General features: G+C 45.0%; 1 protein-coding gene across 3 annotated transcripts in view; it reads right to left on the bottom strand.

Moving 5' to 3' along the window:
* The window catches only part of LOC124037641 (peroxisome proliferator-activated receptor alpha-like), a 76697-nt gene extending 69321 nt beyond the window's left edge, over positions 1–7376 (bottom strand). The window contains exon 1 of one of the 3 annotated variants that reach the window (XM_046352563.1): positions 7195–7376. The gene's annotated coding sequence lies outside the window, so the exon portion shown is untranslated. Of the gene's footprint in view, positions 1–5741; positions 5870–7194 lie in introns of those variants that run through there. The other 2 variants (XM_046352564.1, XM_046352565.1) reach the window with 2 other exon arrangements.
* Positions 7377–24703: the final 17327 nt, after the last annotated feature.

The following is a 24703-nucleotide window of genomic DNA, read 5'->3' as shown; positions in this document are numbered from 1 at the left end:
TCAACACATACACACGCTCATACGCCTCAACACATACACACGCTCATACGCCTCAACCCATACACACGCTCATGTGCCTCAACACATACACACGCTCATACGCCTCAACCCATACACACGCTCATGTGCCTCAACACATACACACGCTCATACGCCTCAACACATACACACGCTCATACGCCTCAACACATACATACACTCATACGCCTCAACACATACACACACTCATACGCCACAACACATGCACACGCAAATACGCCTCAATACATACATACGCTCACACGCCTCAACACGTACACACGCTCATACGCCTCAACACATACACACGCTCATATGCCTCAACACATACACACGCTCATACGCCACAACACATACATACGCTCATGCGCCTCAACACATACACCCGCTCATACGCCTCAACACATACATGCGCTCATGCGCCTGAACACATACACACGCTAATACGCCTCAACACATACACACGCTCATACGCCTCAACACATACACGCGCTCATGCGCTCAACACATACATACGCTCATACGCCTAACACATACACACGCTCATACGCTCAACACATACATACGCTCATGCGCTCAACACATACACCCGCTCATACGCTCAACACATACATGCGCTCATGCGCTCAACACATACATACGCTCACATGCCTCAACACATACACACGCTCATACGCTCAACACATACACACGCTCATACGCTCAACACATACACGCGCTCATGCGCTCAACACATACATACGCTCATACGCTCAACACATACACGCGCTCATGCGCTCAACACATACATACGCTCATACGCTCAACACATACACACGCTCATACGCTCAACACATACACACGCTCATGCGCTCAACACATACACACGCTCATACGCCTTAACACAACACACGCTCCTACGCCTCAACACATACACACGCTCATACGCCTCAACACATACACGCGCTCATGCGCCTCAACACATACATACGCTCATACGCCTCAACACATACACACGCTCATACGCCTTAACACATACACACGCTCATACGCCTCAACACATACACACGCTCATACGCCTCAACACATACACACGCTCATACGCCTCAACACATACACACGCTCATACGCCTCAACCCATACACACGCTCATGTGCCTCAACACATACACACGCTCATACGCCTCAACCCATACACACGCTCATGTGCCTCAACACATACACACGCTCATACGCCTCAACACATACACACGCTCATACGCCTCAACACATACATACACTCATACGCCTCAACACATACACACGCTCATACGCCTCAACACATACACACGCTCATACGCCTCCACACATACACATGCTCATACGCCTCAACATATACACGCGCTCATACGCCTCAACACATACACACGCTCATGCGCCTCAACACATACACACGCTCATGCGCCTCAACACATACACACGCTCATGCGCCTCAACACATACACACGCTCATGCGCCTTAACACATACACACGCTCATACGCCTCAACACATACACACGCTCATACGCCTCTAAACACATACACACGCTCATACGCCTCAACACATACATACGCTCACACGCCTCAACACATACATACGCTCACACGCCTCAACACATACACATGCTCATATGCCTCAACACATGCACACGCTCATACGCCTCAACACATACATACGCTCACACGCCTCAACACATACACACGCTCATACGCCTCAACACATACACACGCTCATATGCCTCAACACATACACACACACTCATACACCTCAACACATATACACGCTCATAGGCCTCAACACATACATACGCTCACACTCCTCAACACATACACACGCTCATACGCCTCAACACATACACACGCTCATGCGCCTCAACACATACACACGCTCATACGCCTCAACACATACACACGCTCATACGCCTCAACACATACACACGCTCATGCGTCTCAACACATACATACGCTCATACGCCTCAACACATACACACGCTCATGCGCCTCAACACATACATACGCTCATACGCCTCAACACATACACACGCTCATACGCCTCAACACATACACACGCTCATGCGCCTCAACACATACATACGCTCATACGCCTCAACACATACACACGCTCATGCGCCTCAACACATACATACGCTCATACGCCTCAACACATACACACGCTCATACGCCTTAACACATACACACGCTCATACGCCTCAACACCTACACACGCGCCTCAACACATACATACGCTCATACGCCTCAACACATACACACGCTCATACGCCTCAACACATACACACGCTCATACGCCTCAACACATGCACACGCTCATACGCCTCAACCCATACACACGTCATACGCCTCAACACATACACACGCTCATACACCTCAACACATACACATGCTCATACGCCTCAACACATACACATGCTCATACGCCTCAACACATACACACGCTCATACACCTTAACACATACACACGCTCATACACCTCAACACATACACACGCTCATACACCTCAACACATACACACGCTCATACACCTCAACACATACACACGCTCATGCGCCTCAACACATACACACGCTCATGCGCCTCAACACATACACACGCTCAGGCGCATGCCGATACCTCCATGAACAGATCCTTTGTATTGCAGAAGCCTCTTACTAGTGTATGGTGTCATTTCTCTTCAGAAATGACTCTCAACTGTCTCAACAAAGTCACCTAATGAACATGCATACCAGGCTTCCGAAAGAGGATTCTTGTTGCAAACCTACTGACAACATTTTCTTTATGGACTCACAGAGAAAGACCGGTGCTAAATGTAAGAAAGAACGCAGTTCAGAGGAAACCGGAAAGTCCTGTTTGAGGTGAAAAGAGGAATCCCTCTCCCTCTGTCTCTCTTTCTTTCTGTCTGTCTCTTTCTTCCTCTGTCTCTGTGTCTCTATGCAGCAAAGCCAAGCACAAGCTGATTACAGGTCTCAGGTTCCTAGAGTAGAGACAAGTCTCTCACAGTGCAGCCGAGCCACATAGAAACAGACTGCCTAAGGACAGAGCAGGAGAAGTCTCCCATAGATCTTTAGGAATAGACTAAACATGTACAACACATGGTTAGGAAGGGACTGAGTCCCGAGATTGTGGGTCAAATGTATGTATTGGGCCGTACGCTCTACACTCAGTAGCGCCTTGCGGTGGGATGCCGAGAAATTGCCATACCAGGCGGCGATGCAACCAGTCAGGATGCTCTTGATAGTGCAGCTGTAGAATTTTTGGAGGATCTGGGGAGCACTGCCAAATATTTTCAGTCTCCTGAGGGGGAGACTCTCTTGGTGTGTTTGAACCATGATAGTTTGTTGCTGATGTGGACACCAAGGTGGCAGGTAGCCTAGTGGTTAGAGCATAGGCCAATAACTGAAAGGTTGCTAGATCAAATCCCTGAGCCGACAAGGTAAAAATCTGTCATTTTGCCCCTGAACTAGGCAGTTCCTAGGTCATCATTGTGAATAAGAATTTGTTCCAAACTTACTTTCCTAGTTACAAGTAACTCTAAACTCTTGAACCCCTTTTTCTCCCCAATTTAATGGTATCCAATTGGTAGTAGTTACTGTCTTGTCTCATTGCCGTACGGGCGAGGCAAAGGTCGAGAGCCACGCGTCCTCCAAAGAACAACCCGCACTGCTTCTTGACACAACACAAATCCAACCCGGAAGCCAGCCGCACCTATGTGTCAGAGGAAACACCGTACCGCTAGCGACCTGGACAGCATGCACTGATCCCGGCCCACCACAGGAGCCACTAGTGCACAATGAGACAAGGATATCCCTGCTAGCCAAGCCCTCCCTAACCCAGATGACGCTGTGCCAATTGTGCACCACCCCATGGACCTCACAGTCACGGTTGGCTGCGACAGAGCCTGGGCTCGAACCCAGAATCTCTGGTGGCAAAGCTAGTGCCTTAGACCACTGCACCACCCGGGAGGCCTCAACCATGGCAGATCATTGCTGGACCTTAAAACAAGTAGAAACTTTTCAGCGTGAGGAGGGCCTAGGTGGAAATTTTCAATGATGGAAGGGTGAGCTTTGAACTAAAGGCAAACTCCACGTCCACATGGCCCTGGCAGTGTGAAGAGGGCCCCAAGGCAGCAACCTGAGAGACTAATGTAACCCTCAACTACCACTACACAGTGCAGTCAGTGACTGTCCAGGCTATCCTTACCAAACCTCACAGAGAATACTGTGATCAACAGTTGTGGTTAAATATATTGGCACCCTTGCACCATTCACTATTTCTTAAAAAATGTGTTAACAAAAAATGTTTGGTGTTCACATGTGTATTTGTTTGATTTATAACTGTTAAGGTTTAAGAAAAGAAAAAAATATATATTTAGATTTTCCACTTCAAAGCAAAAAAATGGCCTGGACTAAATTATTCGAAATTCAAAATAATTTGTTTGGAGGCAGGTGATTCTCGTGTATGTCTAATTTACCTCACCTGTGGTAAGTTGCAGGTGCCTACATGGTCATAATAGCCATTCAAGGGCCTCCCGAGTGGCGCAGCGATCCAAGGCGTCACTACAGACCCGGGTTTGATCCCAGGCTGTCTCACAGCCGGCCGTGACCGGGAGACCCATGAGGCGGCGCACAATTGGCCCAGCGTCATCCGGGTTAGGGGAGGGTTTGACTGACCGGGATGTCCTTGTCCCAATCGGCTCTAGCAACTCCTTGTGGCAGGCCGGGCGCCTGCAAGCTGACTTCGGTCACCAGCTGGACGGTGTTTCCTCCGACACATTGGTGTGGCTGGCCTCAGAGTCAAGTGTACGGCTTGACTGGCTTGTATTTCTGAAAATGCATGACTCTCGAGCTTCACCTCTCCCGAGTCCATACTGGATTTGCAGCAATGGGACAAGACTGTAACTACCAATTGGATATCACGAAAAGGGGGTAAAAGTACTACATAATATATATATATATATATATATATATATATATATATATATATATATATAGCCATTATATATATATATATAGCCATATATATATATATATAGCCAGTTTTTAAAAGAGAATACTGAACATTCTGCTCCATTGCACTCCGTTGTAAAGTGCAAGGGTGCCAATATATTTGACCGCAACTTGTATGAGTACCAAATTCAGATTTCTTTTTAGGTGACTAAAAGAAGGTAACAAGTGGATTAAAATCCCAACCAGCTTGAATGTGGAAAAACCCGGGCAGCATTCCTGTAGCTTGGAGGACTGGGGCAGGAACAGGAACGGCAGGATTTGGGTCAAGTTTCAGACTCACAGAGGAAGTGTGCAATTTGGCACTGAAAGGCTCTATTGGTAGGTTGTTGATTCCCTTCATAAGAGATCATTGCACGGCAAGCATTATACACATACTAGGTTACAATTTAGTTTGATTAATATACATTTTGCGTAATGTGCATAACTTTGATCTGCTAAAAAAACAAGTCATTTCGGCACCACGTTACGTACTAAATGTAGGTATGAACTAACCATTAGTAGTCTAGAAATAACTTGATATTGTACTTGTATATCCTTCACAAACCCTTTATAATCGTATTATGAAGCCCATTATAAAGACCTGACCATTCAGACACACATGTGGGACCCTTTTATCCCATCTGCATACACACATAGACAAGTATAATAGTATATCGTTTATAGATAGTGTGAATGAAGTACATTTATTCTAAAAACAGAGCAAACCTGGAAATATCTTCATGATTAGAAGGGAAGCAATCCTGCAGGCCAGGACAAAAGGATGATCACCCTGAGCACTGAGCCAACTCTCAACACATGCGTCCTCTTCCCTTACAGTAATACCCATTCACTTTCAACAGGCCTCCAAGCTTCCTTCCAAAACCTGACCGCCCAGACACACGTTTTAGCGTCATTACTGATTCTGTCCTCAACACCGCCTCTCGCCCCTATTTGCCATATAAAGACCAACTTCAAAGTGTAGGCTAGTCATACTCAACATAATATACTCATTCTGAGCAAAATTATTACTACTGAATTATTCTGAATGAGAAAATCTGGGAAAAACTAAAACAATTACATTGTAGTAAACTCAACAATGTCATGCATATGCAACTTGCAGCCTAATTATGTATTCGAATGTTACAAAGCTCACATGTTACAAAACTCTCATGGCAATTTTCCAATACATTATTTATAGAAGTAGCCCAACCCAGGGGTCTTTAACCTTTTCTTGCCCAGGGACCCCCTCTTAGGCAAACTGGCGACCCAGGGACTCATCATACATTAGCAACAATATATATTTTTAAATGCATGTCTTGTCTTATGGTCGGGTGAATGAGAACGTCAAGGAGAAGTAATTCACATTATAAAATAAATAGATCGTCGTTTTTTATTATTATTTTGACCTCCCCACGTTATAATTGGAAGTGTAAACTCTAACATAGCCTATTAGTTAGACAGGTAACTTCAAATACATTTTCGCTAAGAACAGATATTTAGCTGGTTAAACAAAGGTTAGCCGTGTGTTGGCAAACATGTATGTCCAAGTCAAGAAAGCACTTTCTGCACTGGTAGCGGGTACTTTTTCAAAGCCCATTTCAGATATTCCATTGAGTGTATTTGGCTCCAATGAGTTCAATTTGTTCAACATTAGGAGTTGAGAAATAAAGTTGCCATCATTAGAAGTAAAACATTCTCCTCTACTGTAGGTATGTCATTCAACATGGGTTTATTCTGTTGTTGCTAGCGATATTCATTAAAACATTGAAATTATCCAACAATCAAAACCAATACTGTTTTTATATATATATATTCGCGGACCCCTGCAGTACGGAACCCTGGAGCTATCAATAGCCATTGGCCTACATCCAAAAAAGCATGTATCATATACATAGGTCGGATGCGCAGGCGTACTCGACTGTACAATAACAATGGCCCCAGATATCCCATTGCAACATGCATTCATTGATTTTTCAGTTTTTGTTGCTGAAACTATCATGAATGGGATAAATTCTTTTAAAATATCCGTCGATGAACACCGGGAAATTTCAATCTCAACACTTCAATTCAATGTCAAAACTATACAGTCTAGAAATTCTGTGATATCAGTCATGGAGCAAGCGATGCATTGAGAGTCACATCGACATGTGCAATAATAAACCTATCAAAATCGATCTACCTTACAATGGACAGCCCGATCGGAAACCGACATCCCGTCAGAAACCTCCGTGCGTTGAGAAGCTGTCAGTGCGAGTTCGAGTGGAACAAGGAGGGAAAGAATTGTCCCCTTCAACACGTCCTTGTTTGTCTCCTAAACAACTCTGCTGCTGTCAAAATCGCCCACATACAGCCCACAGAGCACTGCCCACCAGCCGGAACTGACGTAATGATTGACAGCTGGTGTGAAAGACCCCCCCGACACACCTATCTTTTCAGCGAATAGAAAGAGCCCGTCTTTCCCTTGAGCAGGACGCCCCCTAACAAAGGAATGACATTAGGGAGCAAGGCAATAATCCAACTCATGTTCACTAGCTGCTGCGTTGGCCAATGTAGTAGAAACATTTTCACAGAAGCTGAAGACCAGAAATATGGGTATTTTAATCACTTTTAAATTCCCTTCATCTACAGTTACTAAATGTTTTTATATGTATGTATATGTATTACAGGGTTATAAACATAACCTACAGCTCCTATTATTGTTCCTGTACTACTGTGCATTCCTCTTATCATAATAAAATAGGATCTTATTCTGCATTGAAGGGTGCTGTGCTTTCTCCCGTATTCAGTGCTGCAGAAGGCACACATCCTGTGGTCAGACAACCCCTGAAATGTCATCACACACAGACACGTCACGTGACTCTCCTTCATGTTATGTGTCATGCCCACCTGCCTCCACAGCTCACCATTGGCCCAAGACACAGGACTTGATTTGACATTTCAGTCATTTAGCAGACGCTCTTTTCCAGTGCGACTTACAGGAGCAATGAAGGTTAAGTGCTTTGCTCAAGGGCACATAGACAGATTTTTCACCTAGTCGACTCAGGGATACGAACCAGCAACCTACTGGCCCAATGCTCTTAACCGCTAGGCTACCTGCCCATAGCATTTTTGACAAGGTCATACTATAGCCTACTGTGCAAACAACACAGGCACACCAGGGCAGGGATGGAGGACCTGGTCAAAGAACAGCTTGTATAATATAGGTTTAAAAAATACACTTCATTCAAAAAAACGGTTTTTCTGTTGCCTAAATTCTTCAGCCACGCTCCTGTGGATCATATGAAAACCAGTCAATACAGTATCACTGTGAAGAATGCCAAACACATAATGGCGGGGTGTATTAAGTTACCCACATTTAGATACATTTTAATATGATAATATTGACTAGCCAAGCCATGAAGTCCTCCAATAAATTGCTGCAATAAGTTCAACATTAAAGGAGAAGTTTCCTTTGTTTACAACCAAATCTCTATTTTTGATATAAATGGCATGTTATAGAAGGTTCCAGACATTTGTTTTGTGATATCGCATGTTTTTGAGAAATTTAGCCCAAACAGCAAATCACGTCTTCGTCCTCGTTGTGTAATATGGAGCCCTGAAAAAACATTAACAAAGGCTCCAAAAACACCCAAATACGTCCTTTTAGAAATGACAAAGCACTCAGTATAGTGATGCAAATGTTAAGATGTTGTACGCATTAAATTGTGTCATTCCGAACTTTATCCGCAATGTTATGTTCCCTTTTGCACAACTCAAGACATTTCCCCTATCCAGCTGTTCCATTTTCCGCATAGCCTGCTGCTGCATGTAACTGCCAAAATAAAGGAAACCCGAACATAAAGCATCTTAGCTGTGGAAAGCATGGGGTGCTTCCACACAGGAAGTTTCAGACACTTGTAGAATCTGTGGCAAGGTGCATTGAAGCTGATTTGGTGGCTCATGGTGGCCCAACGCCGTATTAAGCAGCCAGGTCACCCGTGATACAAGTCAGTATTCGACATCCATCCATGTCTGAGGACATTGGGCGATGACGTGTAAAATGGCCTCTAGGGGCCACAGTGAATGCTGTTACCTTCAAGTAGGTCTCGGTTTTGCTAGGGTGTTGTGGACCGGGATGGTGAATGGGCGTTAACATCTGATTTTAAATGTTGCATGTTGGATCCAGCGGTAGAAAGTTGTTGTTTTTATTTTTGTTTTAAGCCTATCCCAAACCTTAAACCTTACCTTAGCCATTCAGAGTTAATGCCTAACCTTAGCCATTCAGAGTTAATGCCTAACCTTAAACATGTGGAGATAATGCCTAAACTTAACCTTAAACACTTCGAAATTTGACATTTGGAACAACTTTGAAATTTGACGTTTGAGAAACATGGATGAACATCTTATTCTGATGTGAGACTGTGAGAGCTGCTAGCAGCACTTTGTATCCCTCATTTACTCAATGTTTCCTATATTTTGGCAGTTACATGTAAAATCGACTGAGAGGTTTCTCTGGAGTCGCAACAGAATGGAATAGGCCTATAACGTTGCGGATAAAGTTTGGAATGACACAATTTCATGTGTTCAACATCTTAAGATCTTAAGACATGCATCACTATACTGATAGCTTTGCTGGTTCTAAAAGTTTATCTGGGTGTTTTTGGTGCCTTTGTTCATGCACTTTCAGGGGCCCCATACTACACAATGAGGATGATGTGATTTGCTGTTTGGGGTACATTTCTCAAAAATGTGAAATCACGAAGAAGTTCTCTGGAACCTTCCATAACATGCCATTTACATATAAAAAAATAGATTTGGTTGTAAAAAGGAAACATTCCCTTAATGGACCATTTGTGTTTGTACTGGCCTGGTCAGGTGCTGAGTGTGCAACAACCCTCCACTGATTTCTCCTGCAGCCTGTTTCCTCATGTTCTGTCCCCGGTCTGGACTCCATCACACTGTGTCCAGTGCCATTGGCAGAGTGCTGTGTGTTGCTCCATCAGACCTTGGCCCAGATACCCTCCTCCTCTTCCCACACACAAATATATGCACGCACGCACGCACGCAAGCACACACACACACACACACACACACACACACACACACACACACACACACACACACACACACACACACACACACACACACACACACACACACACACACACACACACACACACACACACACACACACACACACACACACACACACACAGAGAGAGAGAGAGCCTCATGACAAGCGGTAATCGGCAGCTCTGTGCATTCCCTGGAGTGGCTCCAAGGCCCCAGTCACCAGTCATTGCACTGGAAGTTCCCTGGAGAGGCTCCAAGGCCCCAGTCACCAGCCATTGCACTGGAGGTTCCCTGGAGCGGCTCCAAGGCCCCAGTCACCAGCCATTGCACTGGAGGTTCCCTGGAGCGGCTCCAAGGCCCCAGTCACCAGCCATTGCACTGGAGGTTCCCTGGAGCGGCTCCAAGGCCCCAGTCACCAGCCATTGCACTGGAGGTTCCCTGGAGTGGCTCCAAGGCCCCAGTCACCAGCCATTGCACTGGAGGTTCCCTGGAGCGGCTCCAAGGCCCCAGTCACCAGCCATTGCACTGGAGGTTCCCTGGAGTGGCTCCAAGGCCCCAGTCACCAGCCATTGCACTGGAGGTTCCCTGGAGCGGCTCCAAGGCCCCAGTCACCAGCCATTGCACTGGAGGTTCCCTGGAGTGGCTCCAAGGCCCTAGCCACCAGCCATTGCACTGGAGGTTCCCTGGAGCGGCTCCAAGGCCCTAGCCACCAGCCATTGCACTGGAAGTTCCTCGCTGTGAGCAAAGGAACATTAGAAGATAAGGCTCATTTCAACACTTTTCAGAGGGGTTGTCAAAAAGTGTCGGGCATTGGATTTTTTCTGTCTGTACCTCTTTATTTGGTTTCACAATCTGAATCTGGGGGATTGACACAGAATGTTTCCCCACAGCTCCTTCATTGAGGAACAACCCATTGACTCCGAATGGCACAATGTCCTGAACCTAATTCCTCAAACCTACTTCATTCACCTCGTTTTGCCCCCAAAAACCCTGGCAGGCATCTTTAATCCTAATCGTCTCCATATTCTGACTGCCCGCATTTTTAGACAGGTGTAGACGATTAAAAGACGCATTGTGATCTGATTGTGATCAGCTCTACCTGACAGGATCATGAATCAGTACGAGGAGATGAGATGCACAGATACTTGCTTACAAACGGCTCATAAATGCCTACCATAAATGTACCCTCAAACCACGGCAGGCTTTGGAGTCAGACTGAATCCTACACTTTCTATATCTTGTCATCCTTTCAAATACAGTTTTTATTTGGTTAATTTGACCTTTATTTTAACAGAGTCCCTCTGTTAAAATAGAGACCAGTCTCTCTTTCACAAGGGAACCATGTATACAAATAATTTACTAAATACAGTGTAATGCAAATATACAAAAACTACAAATACATTCAAGAAACACAATTACATTCATCAGCAAAGTGGGCCCCAATCAGTTTGAACTGCCAGAGGCACCAGAACATCCAGCTGTATGAACTCTGTGTAACGATGTTCGTCTGTTGAAAGAGAGTCGGACCAAAATGCAGCGTGGTGGTTACTCATGTTCTTTAATTAAAAAATGAACGATACATGAAATAACTTAATATACAAAACAACAAATGAAACGTGAAAACCTATACAGCCTATCTGGTGACAACAAACACAGAGACAGGAACAATCACCCACAAAACACACAGTAAAACCCAGGCTACCTAAATATGGTTCCCAATCAGAGACAACGAGAATCACATGACTCTGATTGAGAACCGCCTCAGGCAGCCAAACCTATGCTAGACACCCCTACTCAGCCGCAATCCCAATGCCTACTAAAACCCCAATAGAAAAACACACCACAAAATAAACCCATGTCACACCCTGGCCTGACCAAATAAATAACGAAAACACAAAATACTAAAACCAAGGCGTGACACTCTGTAGATTGTTTCATACATGGTGTTGGACCAAACTAAAAGCAGATATACCTAACTCTGAGGGGAACAAAGGTATTTCCAGAGTTAGCCATCCCTGAGACCATGAACGGTAACTCGTATGTCTAAAGGTTATTAACAAAGTTAGATACAGTGGGAGTTTCTGTAAGAGAGCTTTATAAATTAAAAAGAGAGCGTGACTTCAAAGAGGGCCAGCCTACTTCTGGTAAAGAATGTAGTGATGTGTACTGAACCTGTCTCCCTTAGTAAAGCGAAGTGCGCTATGGTAAACTGATTCTATCGGTTTTAATGAAGTGGCAGCTGCATTCATATAGATCAGGGATGGGAAACATTGATGGGGTGGGGGCCACAAAAAATCTGAACTCATCATGAGGGGCTGCAGTTCCCACATACCCTCCACACACAGTCAGAGCTAGCCCCAGGCTTTTGGAAGCACTAAGCAACAACAAAAAAGATCAGCGTGCCTACCATCCCTCATATAGAGGATGTCGTGATAGTCTGGGACCGGTAGGAACGTCGATTGAATGACCTACTTTCTACTATTTAGCGAGTTTCAACTGTTCACACATTGGAGTAATGTCTTTATGCTGCCAACTGCATAGAAGTTATTACATTTTTTAGTAGAGATCAAATATCAATCAATGTCAATTAAATATCTGTGTCTGGACTACTGGCCTGTAGTGGTTAGAGCTTTGGGCCAGTACCCGGAAGGTTGCTGGATTGAATCCCCGAGCTGACAAGGTAAAAATCTGTCGTTATGCCCCTGAGCAAGGTAGTTAACCCACAGTTTCCCGGGTGCCCGAGGAAGTGGATGTCGATTAAAGCAGCCCCCCGCACCTCTCTGATTCAGAGGGGTTGGGTTAAATGACACGTTTCAGTTGAATACATTCAGTTGGACAACTGACTAGGTATCCCCCTTTCCCCCTATATGGGTCTGGATTTAGTAAAATGGCCCTCTACCCCCACCTGCTGCTGACATGCACACTGTGCATCAAAATTAAATTTACTTAAATGTGTTGAAATTCAGATGCACTCTACAATCTAATTTAACTGCAAAATAGATTGTGCTGAGAAATATATATATATACGGTTCCCTATATATATATATATCCCTAATTGCTAAACAATTTCTCAGCACAATCTATTTTGCAGTTAAATTAGATTTTAGAGTGCATCTGAATTTCAACACATTTAAGTCAATTGAATTGTGATGCACAGTGTGCATTTCAGCATATATATATATATATATATATATATATTACTGGAGCAATGTAGAGACTGTATGTTATTGTGTGATTGTTGAGTGGCTCTGGTCTACAAGCAGGCACTAGATGGCGATCTAATCACCTTTCTGAATTCAAAGCAGATTTAAATTTCAATGTTCATTTTTTTAAATGGAAACTTTTTTAAACTTGGCAAGTCAGTTAAGAACAAATTCTTACCAAACCCTCCCCTAACCCGGACGACGTTGGGTCAATTGTGCGGCACCCTATGGGATAAGGTAATAAGGTGGAATAGATCTTGTTTATCCCAGTAAATTGTGTTTCAAGTATTAAAGTGAAATACAATTTATCTAAATGCAGATTGTGACTAAATACGATTCTGTTTATAGTAGGGGAAAGTCATATTTCAGATGGATGTGTGAGAGGACACCCACTTTGTGGCTTTCTTTCAAGTGAATGCCTTGAACAGGGTGCAGATGAAGACAGTCACTGTGGGGTTGGTATGACCTCATTCCACAGGTAGTCACTGTTACCACTATCTACAGAAAATGAATAATGTAGTCCAAATGCTCAGTGTCTCCCCGAGACAGAGTGAACAGACAGAGAGCCATTGTCTCATGTGTCTTAGTATTCAACTCCCTCCCATTTGTCACAAGGGCCAAGGCTCAAGTCAGTTCAATATGGTGGCTCGTGGGAGGATTTGGAAGAGGTGCAGCATCCATACTAATCTACGCTGCACTGAGGGAGTGAGAAACTACACACTCATACATTTGGGGGATGGATAATGCTATTTACAGTGCATTCGGAAAGTATTCAGACCCCTTGACATTTCCACATTTTGTTATAATCTTATTCTAAAATGGATTTTAAAAAACGTATTTCCCCTCATCAATCTACACACAATAACCCACAATGGCAAAGCAAAAACAGGTTTTTAGAATCTTTTGCAAAAATGCATTAAAATAAGAAACTGAAATATCACATTTACATAGGTATTCAGACCCTTTACTCAGTACTTTGTTGAAGCACCTTTGGCAGCGATTACACCCTCAAGTCTTCTTGGGTATGACGCTACAAGTTTGGCACACCTGTATTTGGGGGGTGTCTCTCATTCCTCTTTGCAGATTTTCTCAAGCCCTGTCAGTTTGGATGGGGAGCGCTGCTGCACAGCTATTTTCAGGTCTTTCGAAAGATGTTCAACCAGGTTCAAGTCTGGGCTCTGGCTGGGCCACTCAAGGACATTCAGAGACTTGTCCCGAAGCCACTCCTGCGTTGTCTTGGCTTGTGTGCTTCGGGTCATTGTCCTGTTTGAAGGTGAACCATCGACCCCAGTCTGAGGTCCTGAGCGCTCTGGAGAAGGTTTTCATCAAGAATCTCTCTGTACTTTACGCCATTCATCTGTCCTCGATCCTGACTAGTCTCCCAGTCCCTGTCGCTGAAAAACATCCCCACAGCATGATTCTGCCACCACCATGCTTCACCGTAGGGATGGTGCCAGGTTTCCTTCAGACGTGATGCTTGGCATTCAGGCTAAATTGTTTAATCTTGGTTTCATCAGACCATAGAATCTTGTTTATCAACGTCTGAGAGTCTTTAGCTGTCTTTTGGCAACTCCAAGCAGGCAGTCATGTGCCTTTCACTGAGGAGTGGCTTCTGTCTGGCCACTATAGAATAAAGGCCTGATTGGTGGGGTGCTGCAGAGATGGTTGTCCTTCTGGAAGTTTCTCCCATCTCCACAGAGGAAGTCTAGAGCTCTGTCAGTGACCATCGGGTTCTTGGTCACTTCCCTGACCAATGCCCTTCTCCCCCGATTGCTCAGTTTGGTCATGCAGCCAGCTCTAGGAAGAGTCTCGGTGGTTCCAAACTTCTTCAATTTAAGAATGATGGAGGCCACTGTGTTCTTGGGGAGCTTCAATGTTGCAGAAATGTTTTGGTACCCTTCCCCAGATCTGTGCCTCGACACAATCCTGTCTTGGAGCTCTATGGACAACTCCTTTGACGTCATGACTTGATCTTTGCTCTGACATGGACTGTCAACTGTGGGACCTTATATAGATGGGTGTGTGCCTTTACAAATCATGTCCAATCAATTGAATTTACCATAGGTGGACTCCAATCAAGTTGAGGAAACATCTCAAGGATGATCAATGGAAACAGGATTTTTCGAAAACCTGTTTTTGCTTTGTCGTTATGGGGCATTGTGTGTAGAATGCTGAGGATTTTGTTGTATTTAATCCATTTTAGAATAAGGCTGTAACGTAACAAAATGTGGAAAAAGTCTTTGGGTCTGAATACTTTCCGAAGACACTGTATATCAATGCAAATTGTGTCTGAGTAGTTTACTGGCACATGTACTTGCGATCCGAAACCCTTGGTGTGCCATACGTTTCAAATTTGTACTTGACCTGCTGTTGAGGTAATATATACTTCACTCTGCAGTTTTTTCAGATGAGCTTTAATAAAGCAAGGACACAGTTAATGAAAACATTTGTTTTTGTCATTTAGCAGGTCCCTCTTACAATCATTTGATGCACATACGCATCAAAGACTTTCATGTTATCATTTAAGATGAGAAAAAAAGAACAAACCCGCACACTGCTCTTACTAGTATGGGCTCCTGAGTGGCACAGCTGTCTAAGGCACTGCATCTCAGTGTGAGAGGCATCACTACAGTCCCTGGTTTGAATCCAGGCTGTATCACATTAGGCCGTGGTTGGGAGTCCCATAGGGCTGCGCACAATTGGCCCAGCATTGTCTGGGTTTGGCCAGGGTAGGCCGTCATTGTAAATAATAATTTGTTCTTAACTGACTTGCCTAGTTAAATTAAAATAGTATCACTGCTCTTCAATCAGCTTTACGTATCAGCTTCAAGGCCTTCGTCAGAGCTTTTGTGAGTTTTTTTAAATTAGCACCCTTATGTAGACATAGCTCCACCCACATCCGTTCAATGCATCGAATGGGGTTGCAGTTTTTTCTCATCTTATTACCATGCACCTGTAAAAAAGAAGCTCAGATGTGCGAGTGCCATTTGAATATTATACTTTAAAAAATCCAAACACAGCAAAAAGAAAGACAAGGTACGGACGACATTTATAAAATAATAATTTTTATTACTCATTTGAAAACATACAATTTCAAAGTTATCCAATAACATGTTAGCTACATGGTAATCATAGATTGTCAGTAGACTTTACCTGAAATGCTCCTGTGTCCTCTGGAGCTGATTAACAGATAGATAACTATTTTATACCTAGATACCTAAACGAATACCTATTTTCGATGCTAGATTATCACGTGGTGCCAACGGCGGCCTCTGCTGTTGTCTGGTGAAGTCTTGCTGCCCTTCAGGGAAGGCAGTAAATTGTATAGTTATCTCCTGATGGGGCAAAAACACTACCCTGAAACCACACAACCTACTACCTCACCCCGTGCGAACATCATAGAGGCAGAGCAGTTTCACGGCAAAATAATCAATATAGTATGCAAAGAGCCAGAACAGAACCAAATGATGCATAGATACAATATAAATGACGTTACAAACATGTTATAAACTTGAATTAGCACATAATACGTATTCCTATCGAGGTCCAAGTGGCGAGAGCTCTGCAGAGATGATGGATGATATTACAGCCACCTCAGGAAAGACAGTAAGTTGTATAGTTATCTGACAGGAAGGGTATGACCCTAAAACTATACAACCTACTACCTCACCCCAAAGGACAGTGATAGACCCGTCAGTCTACTCTGGTCCTCCAGTACCATGGTCCCAGTCAGCTACGTCAGGAAGACAGCTTCAACGACACCTCAGTAAACACAGAAAAATGGTTAGGATAAAAACATAGTGAAAAGCAACCTGGTTCAAGCATTAATGTCGTAACTCCGTGTGCTGCAACGTTGGTTATGTTTTACTCGTTACATTTTTGGGAGCAGAGTGTGGGAGCAGAGTGTGGGAGCAGAGTGTGGGAGCAGAGTGTGGAAGCAGAGTGTGGGAGCAGAGTGTGGGAGCAGAGTGTGGGAGCAGAGTGTGGGAGCAGAGTGTGGGGGCAGAGTGTGGGAGCAGAGTGTGGGAGCAGGGTGTGGGAGCGGGGTGTGGGAGCAGAGTGTGGGAGCAGAGTGTGGGAGCAGAGTGTGGGGGCAGAGTGTGGGAGCAGAGTGTGGGAGCAGAGTGTGGGAGCAGAGTGTGGGGGCAGAGTGTGGGAGCAGAGTGTGGGAGCAGAGTGTGGGAGCGGGGTGTGGGGGCAGAGTGTGGGAGCAGAGTGTGGGAGCGGAGTGTGGGAGCGGAGTGTGGGAGCAGAGTGTGGAAGCAGAGTGTGGGAGCAGAGTGTGGGAGCAGAGTGTGGGAGCAGAGTGTGGAAGCAGAGTGTGGGAGCAGAGTGTGGGAGCAGAGTGTGGAAGCAGAGTGTGGGAGCAGAGTGTGGGAGCAGAGTGTGGGAGCAGAGTGTGGGGGCAGAGTGTGGAAGCAGAGTGTGGGAGCAGAGTGTGGGAGCAGAGTGTGGGAGCAGAGTGTGGAACTTTCTTTCTTTTGTTTAGAAAGAATGAAACATAAACACATAATCACAGATTCATTCACCTCTAACCACCTCTAACCACCTCTAACAGAGATACTGGGATTGTCTGAAGTGTCAATGGGACAGTTTTCCAGAAGTAAAAAGCATATTTAATAGAGCATCTCCATTTAAAGAGCTATTTAGTACAGGACTGGGCTTAATGTGTGTCCAGGAAACCTTTACTAAATGCATTCCTGGTAACTGGTGTACACTAGGCATTTCCCAGAAAGGAGTGAGTTTCCACTGGTGGACAGACAGAAAGTGGGGTGGACTAGCTCAAGACCTCAACCACATGTGCAGAGCAGTGCAGCTGCTGCTGTTAATGTTTCTCACCTGCTCCCTAATGAACAGAGAGAGGGAGAGAGAGGGGAATACACTGGCCTACCGCCTCCTCCCTCCTCCTCCTCCCTCCTCCCTCCTCCTCCTCCCTCCATCATGCTCACAGCAGCTTGTCAGGGAGCTCTGTCTGAAAGGAACGAACAGGAGAAATCAGTTAGTTGTAGGGAAAACATCAACTTGAGCTTTGCCTTCTTGCAACAAAATGAAAGAAAAAGGTCATTGCCGTACAGTAAATGAGTGTGTTTTCAATCAATTGCCTGGTGAAATGAAAATAAAATGCAATTTGTGTGTTAATGCATGAGTAAGCACCCAAGGATGCACACACATTCTCTCATTCACTGTCACAACGCCTGCTGTTCGGTCATATAATCCTGTTGGATGCGTTGCTATATCCCCTATGTCTTATAGGAGCAGGAGAGTACAGTACAGTACAGTGATACAGTAAAGTAGTAAAGTAGTACATCAGTACGTTAGTACAGTACAGCAGTACAGCAGTACAGTAGTACAGTACAATAGTACAGTAGTACAGTACATGAGTACAGTAGGACAGTGGTACAGTACATGAGTACAGTAGGACAGTGGTACAGTACAGTAGTACAGTACATGAGTACAGTAGGACAGTGGTACAGTACATGAGTACAGTAGGACAGTGGTACAGTACAGTAGTACAGTACATGAGTACAGTAGTACAGTAGTACAGTAGAGAAGTACAGAAGTACAGTAGTGCAATACAGTAGTACAGCAGTACAGTACAAATCACAGTAGTATAGCAGTACAGTAGCACAGTAGTACAGTATAGTACAGCACAGTATGTCTTGAGAGGATCATTGTGTCATATAATCCTGTTAGATGTGTTGCTATATCCCCTATGTCTGATAGGAGCAGGAGAGTACAGTACAGTACAGTACAGCAGTACAGTACAGTACAGTACAGTACAGTACAGTACAGTACAGTACAGTACAGTACAGTACAGTACAGTACAGTACAGTACAGTACAGTAGTAAAGTAGTACATCAGTAAATTAGTACAGTACAATAGTACAGTAGTACAGTACATGAGTACAGTAAGACAGTGGTACAGTACAGTAGTACAGCAGTACAGTACAGTAGTACAGCAGTACAGTACAGTAAGACAGTGGTACAGTACAGTAGTACAGCAGTACAGTACAGTAGTACAGCAGTACAGTACAGTAAGACAGTGGTACAGTACAGTAGTACAGTAGTACAGTACGTTAGTACAGTAAGACAGTGGTACAGTACAGTAGTACAGCAGTACAGTACAGTAAGACAGTGGTACAGTACAGTAGTACAGCAGTACAGTACAGTAGTACAGTAGTACAGTACGTTAGTACAGTAAGACAGTGGTACAGTACAGTAGTACAGCAGTACAGTACAGTAGTACAGCAGTACAGTACAGTAAGACAGTGGTACAGTACAGTAGTACAGAAGTACAGTACAGTAGTACAGTAGTACAGTACGTTAGTACAGTAAGACAGTGGTACAGTACAGTAGTACAGCAGTACAGTACAGTAGTACAGCAGTACAGTACAGTAGTACAGCAGTACAGTACAGTAGTACAGTAGTACAGTACGTTAGTACAGTAGTACAGTAGTGCAATCCAGTAGTACAGTAGTGCAATACAGTAGTACAGCAGTACAGTACAGTACAGTAGTACAGCAGTACAGTACAGTAAGACAGTGGTACAGTACAGTAGTACAGCAGTACAGTAGTGCAATACAGTAGTACAGCAGTACAGTACAGTAGTACAGCAGTACAGTACAGTACAGTACAGTAGTACAGCAGTACAGTACAGTAGTACAGCAGTACAGTACAGTAAGACAGTGGTACAGTACAGTAGTACAGTACGTTAGTACAGTAAGACAGTGGTACAGTACAGTAGTACAGCAGTACAGTACAGTAGTACAGTATGTTAGTACAGTAGTACAGTAGTGCAATACAGTAGTACAGCAGTACAGTACAGTAGTACAGCAGTACAGTACAGTAAGACAGTGGTACAGTACAGTAGTACAGTAGTACAGTACGTTAGTACAGTAAGACAGTGGTACAGTATAGTAGTACAGCAGTACAGTACAGTAGTACAGTAGTACAGTACATTAGTACAGTAGTACAGTAGTGCAATACAGTAGTACAGCAGTACAGTACAAATCACAGTAGTATAGTCCAGTAGCTCAGTAGTACAGTATAGTACAGCACAGTATGTTACAACACATGTCTTGAGAGGATCATTGTGTCTGCTCAGTAGTGAGTATTTTTCTGCCTGCATTATTAAACATAGCCTTGCTTACTGTTCTGGGATGTGAATCACTGGAGGCTTGGCTTCTAGGTACATACGCACATAGGCACACGCATACACTCACGAACTTACGCAGGCACACACACACAAGCACACACACACAAGCGCAAACACACACACACACGTACTCAAAAGCACCAGACATGGTCATGCAATAGATTGTAAACCACCCTGATTAGCAGGAGCGGGGTCACCAGAAGAGAGAGAGTGTCTTTTTTTCCTGTTGTATTTTAGCCCCCTTTTTCTCCCCAATATTAAAATGTCTCTTTGCTGCAACTCCCCAAGGCATCGGGAGAGGCGAAGGTGGAGTCATGCGTCCGCCGAAACATGACCCCTCTAACCGCGCTCCTTAACACCTACCAGCTAATCCCGGAAGCCAGCTGCACCAATGTGTTGGAGGAAACACCGTTCAACTGGCGACCGGGGTCAGCCTGCAGGCACCCGGACCGCCACAAGGAGGCGCTAGAGTGCGATGAGCCAAGTAAAGCCCCACCGGCCAAACCCTCCCCTAACCCGGACGATGCTGGGCCAATTGTATGCCGTCCTATGGGACTCCAGGCCACGGCCGGTTGTAGAAAAGCCTGGGAATGAACCTGTGTCTATAGTAACAACTCTAGCACTGCGATGCAGTGCCTTAGACCGCTGTGTCACTCGGGAGGCCCAGAGTGTGTCTTTTTAAAAGTATGCAACCTCAGCAAACACTGGTTCACTCCTAACTGGAGCATCTGTAACTGATATCCCTCCTCTGTCTCCTGCTGCCTCCCCCATTAGCTGTCTGACTACAGGCAGAGGCTCACAAACCTACTTCCTCCATTAGCTGTCTGACTACAGGCAGAGGCTCACAGACCTGCTTCCTCCATTAGCTGTCTGACTACAGGCAGAGGCTCACAGACCTCCCTCCTCCATTAGCTGTCTGACTACAGGCATAGGCTCACAGACCTGCCTCCTCCATTAGCTGTCTGACTACAGGCAGAGGCTCACAGACCTGCCTCCTCCATTAGCTGTCTGACTACAGGCAGAGGCTCACAGACCTGCCTCCTCCATTAGCTGTCTGACTACTGGCAGAGGCTGACAGACCTGCCTCCTCCATTAGCTGTCTGACTACTGGCAGAGGCTCACAGACCTGCCTCCTCCATTAGCTGTCTGACTACAGGCAGAGGCTCACAGACCTGCCTCCTCCATTAGCTGTCTGACTACAGGCAGAGGCTCACAGACCTGCCTCCTCCATTAGCTGTCCACCATAATGCTATCAGTACGCCAAGACAAGGTGAATGAGCATTAACGCTACAGTCAATATGAAGTTTATTTCCAAAATGCTCAATCCACAAATTTCTCACATTTGTGTTTTTTCATCAGAAATGATTACTTATGGGTTTCTTCATGTGTGCGTAAAATATTACTGTTCTCTGATTTTTAATTCATAGATTTTAGATTTGTATGATTGTTATAAATTATTTTTGCCAAACGCTATATATCCATTGTGCTGGAATAGCTGGAATGGAATGTTGGTGTCCTGTATATTTGACTGTGATATGTGGCTATCTTTAGATGAATGCACATACTGTTAATTGCTCTGGACTTACATTTGACTAAAATGTCAAAAACGTTTTACATCCAGATCTCATATTACTGTTTTTAATTACTTTTTAATTTGTTACATTTGACTGTGTAAAACCCAGCAATACTACTTATTTCTCTGAGAGTGAGGCGGATATATAGCGTTTTACAAAAAAATTATATTATTTGTTTCTCTGAAATTAATCCATCAAGTGATAGATTTTAAACAAATACATGTCTGCAATTGAACAACCCCATGCCAAGATTAGATAGTGAAAAAAACACTAATCTCTTTCAAAATTTCTTTAAACAAAAAAAGCTCATTTACCAACATTTCTGCAAATAGATATATAGCATTTTGGAATGAAAGTCTTCATGCAGTATATCAATCAATTTTAGCACAATAAATCTGCATTTCACTGACCGGTTTAGTGTGGAAACCTGAGCTGGAGGGCATGAAGTGCCTGGACACAGAGTGCAGTGTGTAGGCCAGGTCACCAGTGGGACATTTACATGGTCGTTTAAAGACAGGCAGCGTCTCTACAGTCAAAACGAAAGCCTTTCTCCTCAAACGTACACCTCTGTCTGCACTCCCCCAGCCACAGAGCTTCTGTAGACTGGTGTGTGTGTGTGTGTGTGTGTGTGTGTGTGTGTGTGTGTGTGTGTGTGTGTGTGTGTGTGTGTGTGTGTGTGTGTGTGTGTGTGTGTGTGTGTGTGTGTGTGTGTGTGTGTGTGTGTGTGTGTGTGTGTGTGTGTGTGTGTGTGTTTGTGTGCTTGTGTGTGTGATGTGTGTGTGTGTGTGGGTGTGTGTGTCTATTGGTGTGTGTGTGTGTAGTCCAGAGAGGTAACCAGGTGCAGACAGGAGGCATCCAGACAGACACGTCAGAGTGTTTAAAAAGGGAAGAATGGCTTCTTGGCCCCCTTGGTTAAGGGAGGGAGCAGGCATGGACATCTATTTATACCAGCCCAGAGAGAGGAGAGCAGAGAACAGGGAGGGGGTTGCCAGGCCAGGTCCAGTTACACATGGGTGGGTGGGTGGGGGGGTGGGGATTCTGGTCAAAGTCAGACAGGCTGACCTCCCTATAACCTCTGGTGCTGATATGGGCCTTGTGAGGCGTCCTGGTTGTGCTGTAACTGTGTGTCTGTCTGTGGAGTGACATTCTGCTGTACATGTTGAAGGTATGATAAAAAAAATCACATAAGTGCGATCTAGTTCATAGCAAATCCTTAACCTTCACACCCAGAGCCAGAGTTAATATGGCCTGTATGGAAGTAGGATTAACCAAAGTTAGCTGATCTCGCCCCAGTTAGCTGATCTCGCCCCAGTTAGCTGATCTCGCACCAGTTAGCTGATCTCGCCCCAGTTAGCTGATCTCGCCCCAGTTAGCTGATCTCGCACCAGTTAGCTGATCTCGCACCAGTTAGCTGATCTAGCCCCAGTTAGCTGATCTCGCCCCAGTTAGCTGATCTCGCCCCAGTTAGCTGATCTAGCCCCAGTTAGCTGATCTCGCACCAGTTAGCTGATCTCGCCCCAGTTAGCTGATCTCGCACCAGTTAGCTGATCTAGCCCCAGTTAGCTGATCTCGCACCAGTTAGCTGATCTAGCCCCAGTTAGCTGATCTCGCACCAGTTAGCTGATCTAGCCCCAGTTAGCTGATCTAGCCCCAGTTAGCTGATGTAGCACTAGTTAGCTGATCTAGCCCCAGTTAGCTGATCTAGCCCCAGTTAGCTGATGTAGCACTAGTTAGCTGATCTAGCCCCAGTTAGCTGATCTAGCCCCAGTTAGCTGATGTAGCACTAGTTAGCTGATCTAGCCCCAGTTAGCTGATGTAGCACTAGTTAGCTGATCTAGCCCCAGTTAGCTGATCTAGCCCCAGTTAGCTGATGTAGCACTAGTTAGCTGATCTAGCCCCAGTTAGCTGATCTAGCCCCAGTTAGCTGATGTAGCACTAGTTAGCTGATCTAGCCCCAGTTAGCTGATCTAGCCCCAGTTAGCTGATGTAGCACTAGTTAGCTGATCTAGCCCCAGTTAGCTGATGTAGCACTAGTTAGCTGATCTAGCCCCAGTTAGCTGATCTAGCCCCAGTTAGCTGATGTAGCACTAGTTAGCTGATCTAGCCCCAGTTAGCTGATGTAGCACTAGTTAGCTGATCTTGCCCTAGCCTCATCTTTATAGAAGAACAATGGCCTCAGTCATTGCAGTGACAGGGCATGCAGCTGGGATCACCCAGAGGAGGGAGCTTTACCCTCCAGCTGCTTCTCATCACACGCACGCACACAAGCATGCACATAGACATGCACTCAGTAAAGGTCACAGTCCCACTACTACCCATAAGCCACCATGCTAACACCCTAACCCTATTACCCATGCATCTTCCTGATGACCCAGAGAGCCTCTTGTCCATTAAGACAAGTCAACAGATATAAAACGTCCACCCCTCTGCCTGCCGACTGCCTCCTTCAGTTTGACGGTGCCCCAGCCCCTGGCCATCTGACGAGGCTAGCGCCTGCTGCGGAGTGCCCTGCCGACACAAAGCTGCATCTGTCGTAGATCTATTAATAGAGGGTGGGACACATACCTCTCCTCTGCTCTCTCTCCCTGGCTCTGAACATTACTGGACCAATGGCTGGCAGAGTGGACAGACAGGAGGTGTACTACAGTACATACAGTAACCTTGACGAACAGGCTAGCAGCTAGGACAGTTAGCTACTGTACAG

The sequence above is a fragment of the Oncorhynchus gorbuscha genome, linkage group LG06 (assembly GCF_021184085.1).
Source record: "Oncorhynchus gorbuscha isolate QuinsamMale2020 ecotype Even-year linkage group LG06, OgorEven_v1.0, whole genome shotgun sequence".
Taxonomy (NCBI): domain Eukaryota; kingdom Metazoa; phylum Chordata; class Actinopteri; order Salmoniformes; family Salmonidae; genus Oncorhynchus; species Oncorhynchus gorbuscha.
The sequence above is the reverse complement of the archived record's forward strand: the minus strand, read 5'-3'. Positions and strand labels throughout refer to the sequence as shown.